The sequence below is a fragment of the Alosa alosa genome, chromosome 15 (assembly GCF_017589495.1).
Source record: "Alosa alosa isolate M-15738 ecotype Scorff River chromosome 15, AALO_Geno_1.1, whole genome shotgun sequence".
Taxonomy (NCBI): domain Eukaryota; kingdom Metazoa; phylum Chordata; class Actinopteri; order Clupeiformes; family Clupeidae; genus Alosa; species Alosa alosa.
In genome coordinates, this window is record NC_063203.1 from 26,442,620 (window position 1) to 26,448,600 (window position 5,981).

The window sequence follows — 5,981 nt, forward strand, 5'->3', positions numbered from 1 at the left end:
GTATGTAAATCCAAACAGTTCTGCAACACTGCCTATGTTAGATATGCCAGTTTAAATCATATGAATCCTCTGTCATTTTAGATGGTCCGTTCGTTTCTTTTTTATTGGTTAAGTGATCCTTCGTCTGAAAAAGTTTGAGAAACACTGTTCTAGAATATGGTGCGGTGCTTTGCAAAAGCAGAGGATTGGGGTGCGGTGAATACCTCCTGAAACTGCTCTCATACTGGTCACGTTTTCAAAGCCAAACTCGGTGAGGTGCTCAGAGCCTTTTGCTGGGGTTACGCTTTAATCCCAAATCAGCCTCGGAGTTTTACTTTTCAAATTAATTTCTAAATATAACTCTGTACCCCAGCAACAACTAAGTGATCCCACATTTACTTTGATGCTACTCCAATACTTGGCTGAGATTGCTCTCTAAATCATTTATTATTTTGGAAGGAACCACATTGTAGCAAAATTGGATTATGTTGGAACTTGGTCCATGACATAATGTTGAGATTACAGCTGAAGAGAGCTGGCCTGCAAATTAGATTGTTGCCTGTAAAATCTGTAGCGCCAGTAAAACATTAATGAAAAAAACATCAAGTTGGGATGTTCTGATGTTCGCTCGTCTGTAGATCAATACTGCAATAACTCTCATACAATTCATACCCAACCATGTGAATGGTAATTGCTAGATAAAATCCTTGCAATGTAAATGATAATTGGAACATAAGCCCTGAAACCTCTCTCTGGTGGACTACCAGGCCTAACCTGGCTGGTACTACATACTGTATGTATGTGCTAGAAAACGCAGGGGCATATCAGGGCATAGAGGGCATAGAGGGCATATCAGGGCATAGAGGGCATAGAGGGCATATCAGGGCATATCAGGGCATAGAGGGCATATCAGGGCATAGAGGGCATAGAGGGCATATCAGGGCATAGAGGGCATATCAGGGCATATCAGGGCATAGAGGGCATAGAGGGTGAGGACCACAGAGGACTTTTCATTATCATTACTTAAAGGCCCTTCATCTGCCAGTTGCTCTGCTTAGCTGCCCTCTTCAGTCGATGGGGCGACGGAGGGTAAAATGAGTCAGGCTTGCACTCATTTGAGCGCATCTGCAGAAGACTGACTCCAGGTGTGTGTGTGTGTGTATGTGTGTGTGACATTGTGACTCGCCAGTGGCGGACCGTGCGTTCAGTGGTTAGGCCTTCAATGATGACTATTTTTTGACAAAAAATAATAATAGTGGGGCGTTCCGCGAGGGATACCCCCCGAAGATTTGCTGCTGCTGTGATTACTCAAAAGCTAATGTGGAACTACAGTAGGCTATCCTGTTTGCCAAACGTATTTATGAGAAAGTGTCTCAACAAGACAGTGTCTTAATGTATTGCCCTATGCTGCTACTACTGCTTGTTGGCTATTTCAGAATGTCTTTTTCTTCATTTCAGCGTTAAAATGTGCAATTTCCCAGCATTTCACGGTGGGGGGAAAAGGTTTCTCTTTCTTACGCAAATCTGTGTAGCACTCTAGAATCTTCGTTAGAGCTGAATTACGCATTGCTTAGATCTTTATTACCTGGCCCTCATCCTTATCCGAAAAGTGAATAGGCTGCTAGCTGCTTATTTATCGTAACACCCCCAATTATCACCACTTTTGTTCAGAAATTCTAAAACAATGTTTTTTAACACTTCAAAATAACATTTGCTAAATGAACCTTACATTTTTCAGTAGCCATAGGTATGTAGATTTGAACAAAATCTGGTTTGGTTCTTAACGGGAGCATTTACTGCCTGAAATATCCGATTTTGTTAACCGCGCTCGGAGTTATAGTGCTGGCCTGATGGGTCACCTATTTACGCCGTTTCAACGGCACATGAACGGTTAGATCGAGAATTCTCGTCATGAAATTAAAATTCCACTGGAGCTCCAAGCGGTTGTGTACACGCAGCCTTACAACACTGTTTACAGCTCTTCGATTCACGGTAAAATGTAATTTTTGGTACATAGCTCATTTAGATACACCTAAGGTGTGGGTGGTTGCGTTTCTTTAGGAGTCCGCCGTCTTGGTTTGTATAGAAATGGATATTAAGTGACACATACACGTAAGACGGCGGAAATACGGGACCGATGTTAATAGGGGGAGTTCCGATATCACCTATATTCATTACAATCTGCTGTCTGCTACTGTCCGGTGAAGACGTGCAATTTAGTCCATGTCATATTGAAAGTGAACACCAAGTGCGCTCAAGTATGCGTTTGTGCAGACTATTTTGAAATATTTAGGCTATCAATTGCCCAACTTATGTTCATGACTTGCACATATGGCACTGTCACAGGTCTACAATGATGTGTCCAAATCATTTAATAGTTTAATCTGACATCAGCAAACTTGCTTCAGACTGTTTGTAGGGCTCTCCTTAGCTGTAGTTTTAACGTTAACGTTAAAGTGCAACCGTTTTACGTTGTGCTGCTGCTGTGATTACTCAAAAGCTAATGTGGAACTACAGTAGGCTATCCTGTTTGCCAAACGTATTTATGAGAAAGTGTCTCAACAAGACAGTGTCTTAATGTATTGCCCTATGCTGCTACTACTTCTTGTTGGCTATTTCAGAATGTCTGATGGCCACGCCATGGATATCACCAATAATGTCCACAAAACTTAGATATATAAAAAGTCAGACTTACTAGCAGGGCAGGAAACCAAGGCAAATAACAATTTTCACACAGATGCCGATCCAGACAGCTTCACCAAAGTCACATCAGCTCACACACAACTTCAAGCTAGCATACAATCTAGTAGTAACCAAGCACTGCGGTTTCCAAGCAGCACAAAAACACTTTTTTTATATAGAAAAGGGCCAGATTACAAGCATGTATTACCACTGGCGCCTTAATGCAGGGGCTTACCTGGGCTTCAGCCTCTGCAGCTACTCTGGAGCTAGCCTAATTGAGCACATTGCACTGCTCTACAATGACATCGATGCAGAGGCCCCCTTTGTCTTCTCTTCTAAAGTGTAACAAAATGTAACAAAACTTAATAAATCCCAACGGGTGTAGTAGAGGAGCTAGAAACTGAGAGGCTGAAACTGACTGACAAACTTACAAACTATGGAGATAACGCGGGTTGGATTGAAGCAACGATAAACGAATGACGTGGATTCCTGTAACTGTCCATGAAAACAGAAGGCCTGGCAATGAAACGGCTTTAAAAACATGTAGGCCTATTTCACTTGTCTCACTGGAGTGAACGTGAAATGAATTAGTGATCTGCATCTCCGTTCACCAAAAGCCAAGTTTGTGCTAACCCATTCGCACAAATAATATCATATGTTATGTTTTCTGATTGTTAACGTGTAGTGGTAATGCATAAGGTAGCCAATATAATCACGTATATAGACACGACAAACATGCACTTTTGAAAAGCTTAAAACGTCCATATGTGTAACCCATCTTTTAACTTAGCCTATAGGCTAGTGTTGTAAAAGTTCAACGTTGTTGTTTTCGTGCAGTAGGCTAGCCTTTTTGATAAGCGATGTCATGGGTAGGCTGACGTGATTAAGGAGGGCTTTCTGTTCCTGTTCATGTAAAGGTTTTACATAGGTTCAATAATGATAGGCTAGGCTACACTGCATGTTAGGCTATATCAACCAAAAGCGCACGTTATGTAAATAGGCGGGTCAGATCGCGGGTCGGGTATCATAATTAATATTTGCTGTTTGGGGGCTTAAAAACATATAGCCCAGGGGCCTCAGGTGGTATTAAGGCGCCCCTGTGTATTACAAGTCTATGTTATCAAATAAAGATGAAACAAAACTTACCAATTCCTGCATAGGCTACTGACCAGCTACGTGCAGAGCTAGCTGACGTTATGTGCATCTTGCTAACATGTAGTTCAGTTGACACTGTAACGTTAACGTTACATTATATAATTTTGCTTAATGAAGGCTTATCAATACATATTTTTTAAAACAAAAACGGTCAATATACTGTCCATAACTATAACCATAGCCATGTCAGTGTGACGTACTTTTCCAGTAAATGTCAGTCTGACTGACAGAAGATACCCACGAAGTTCCACAAGTCAAAATTTGTGATGAACGGTTCCGAGTATTCTTTTCGAACATTGCAGGCCCAACTGCAGTCAGTCCTGCCTACCTTGCCATAATAGGTCGATTTGATCTGTCAATCAGATCACATTGCGGAACGCGGTAGGATATGGTAGTAGTCAAGAACGATCAGGAAGGAGAAGCAGAAGCAAATAATAAATTATAAAGTAAAATGTTATTAAAGACACTATTTTTTTTCATTCGTTTGAAAATAGTTAGGTGAAGGCCCTGATGGTCCGCCACTGTGACTCGCTGACAAGACCTCTCCACCTCTGAGTGGACCTGCAGGGTTCTCCTCAGGTTCACGGCTGCAGGGCTCGTCACAGCAGACCATTTATGACCGTGAAGATCTCGGTGGACGTCGAGGGTGTGTGGAACCGGGCCTCAGGTGTTCCTCATATTGTACTATGTACTATGTGATGTCCAAAACTGGGCACCTGTTGCCTGCCCTTGGCGTATCTCTGTCAAAAGTCTGTAGTGCAGCTACTGTATGAGCTGGGGATGTGAATGACTACACTGTGTCCTCACTTCACATGGGAAACCCCATACGCACTGTAGATATCAACACTACAGTATGGCCTTTGAGATGAATGAATGAATGGATGGATGGATGGATAGATGGATCGATGGATGGATGGATCGATAAATGAATGAACAGATGACTAGATGAGTGAATAACTGAATGAACGAGTGAATAAATTACAAGGGCATGATGGCTTGTAGACATCATCAATCTCACAGATCTCTATAACGGCTTTCTGCAGATGATGCAGTATGCTAGGTGGTGAAAATATGAACATGTCAGTAAAAGAAACAGTGTGTGGGTGTGTATGTATGAGTGTGTGTGAGTGTGTGTGTGTGTGTGTGTGCTTGTGTGTGTGAGTGTGTGTGTGTGTGTGTGTGTGTGTGTGTGTGTGTGTGTGTGTGTGTGTGTGTGTGTGTGTGTGTGTGTGTGTGTGTGTCTTGATCTTGCAGCTCTGCTGTGTGTTCCAGCCCCTCGGATGGACGATTGTCAAGGCGAAGAGAGAAGAAGAAGCCACGTTTAATTGCTTTCTGCTAATGACTATTGATACACCACAAGTCATTTCACCCTATTTCTCTCACACACACTCACACTCACTCACACACACACACACACACACACACACACATAGCCCTCCCACCCGGAAAGTAGCTCCACTCCGCATAGACAGCCCTGGACCGTCCGCTCTGCTTCCCTCAGCAATTTCACGTTCCTTTACAAAGCAGCTCAGTGTAATCTGCTGGAGCAGGTTCTTCAGCGCTGTAATTGGGGCGGTGGAGGAGAGGAGGGGCCCGCTCATCGTCCGCTCAACCCGCCCAGTCCAGTCGTGGTGTAATTAAACACTGGGCTTCGCTTCGCTTTCATCTCGCCGTGTTGACTAGCAGCTCGGATCTCACGCCGTGGTAGTGGTGGTCTCTGTGGGACATCCCTCAGCAGTTTTTTTTATTATCCATCCCCCTCTCTCTCTCTCTCTCTCTCATTCTCTTTCTCTCTCTCTCTCTCTCTCTCTCTTTCATTTGCTCTCTCTCTCATTCCCTCTCTCTCTCTCTCTTTCATTCGCTCTCTCTCTCTCTCTCTTTCTCTCTCTCTCTTTCATTTGCTCTCTCTCTCATTCCCTCTCTCTCTCTCTTTCTCTCTCTCTCTCTTTCATTCGCTCTCTCTCTCTCTCTTTTATTCACTCCCTCTCTTTCTCATTCTTGGTACATGATGTTCTACAGAAAAACAACTGCTGGCTCCAGCTCGGTTCGATTAGGCACAGGCGACTTGATTGCGCGGGGTTTTGCTCCACAAACTGAGGCATTGTGGAACAAGTACGGGTGGAGAGAAATCCAGTGATGAAACTGTTTGTTACTGTAACACTGCT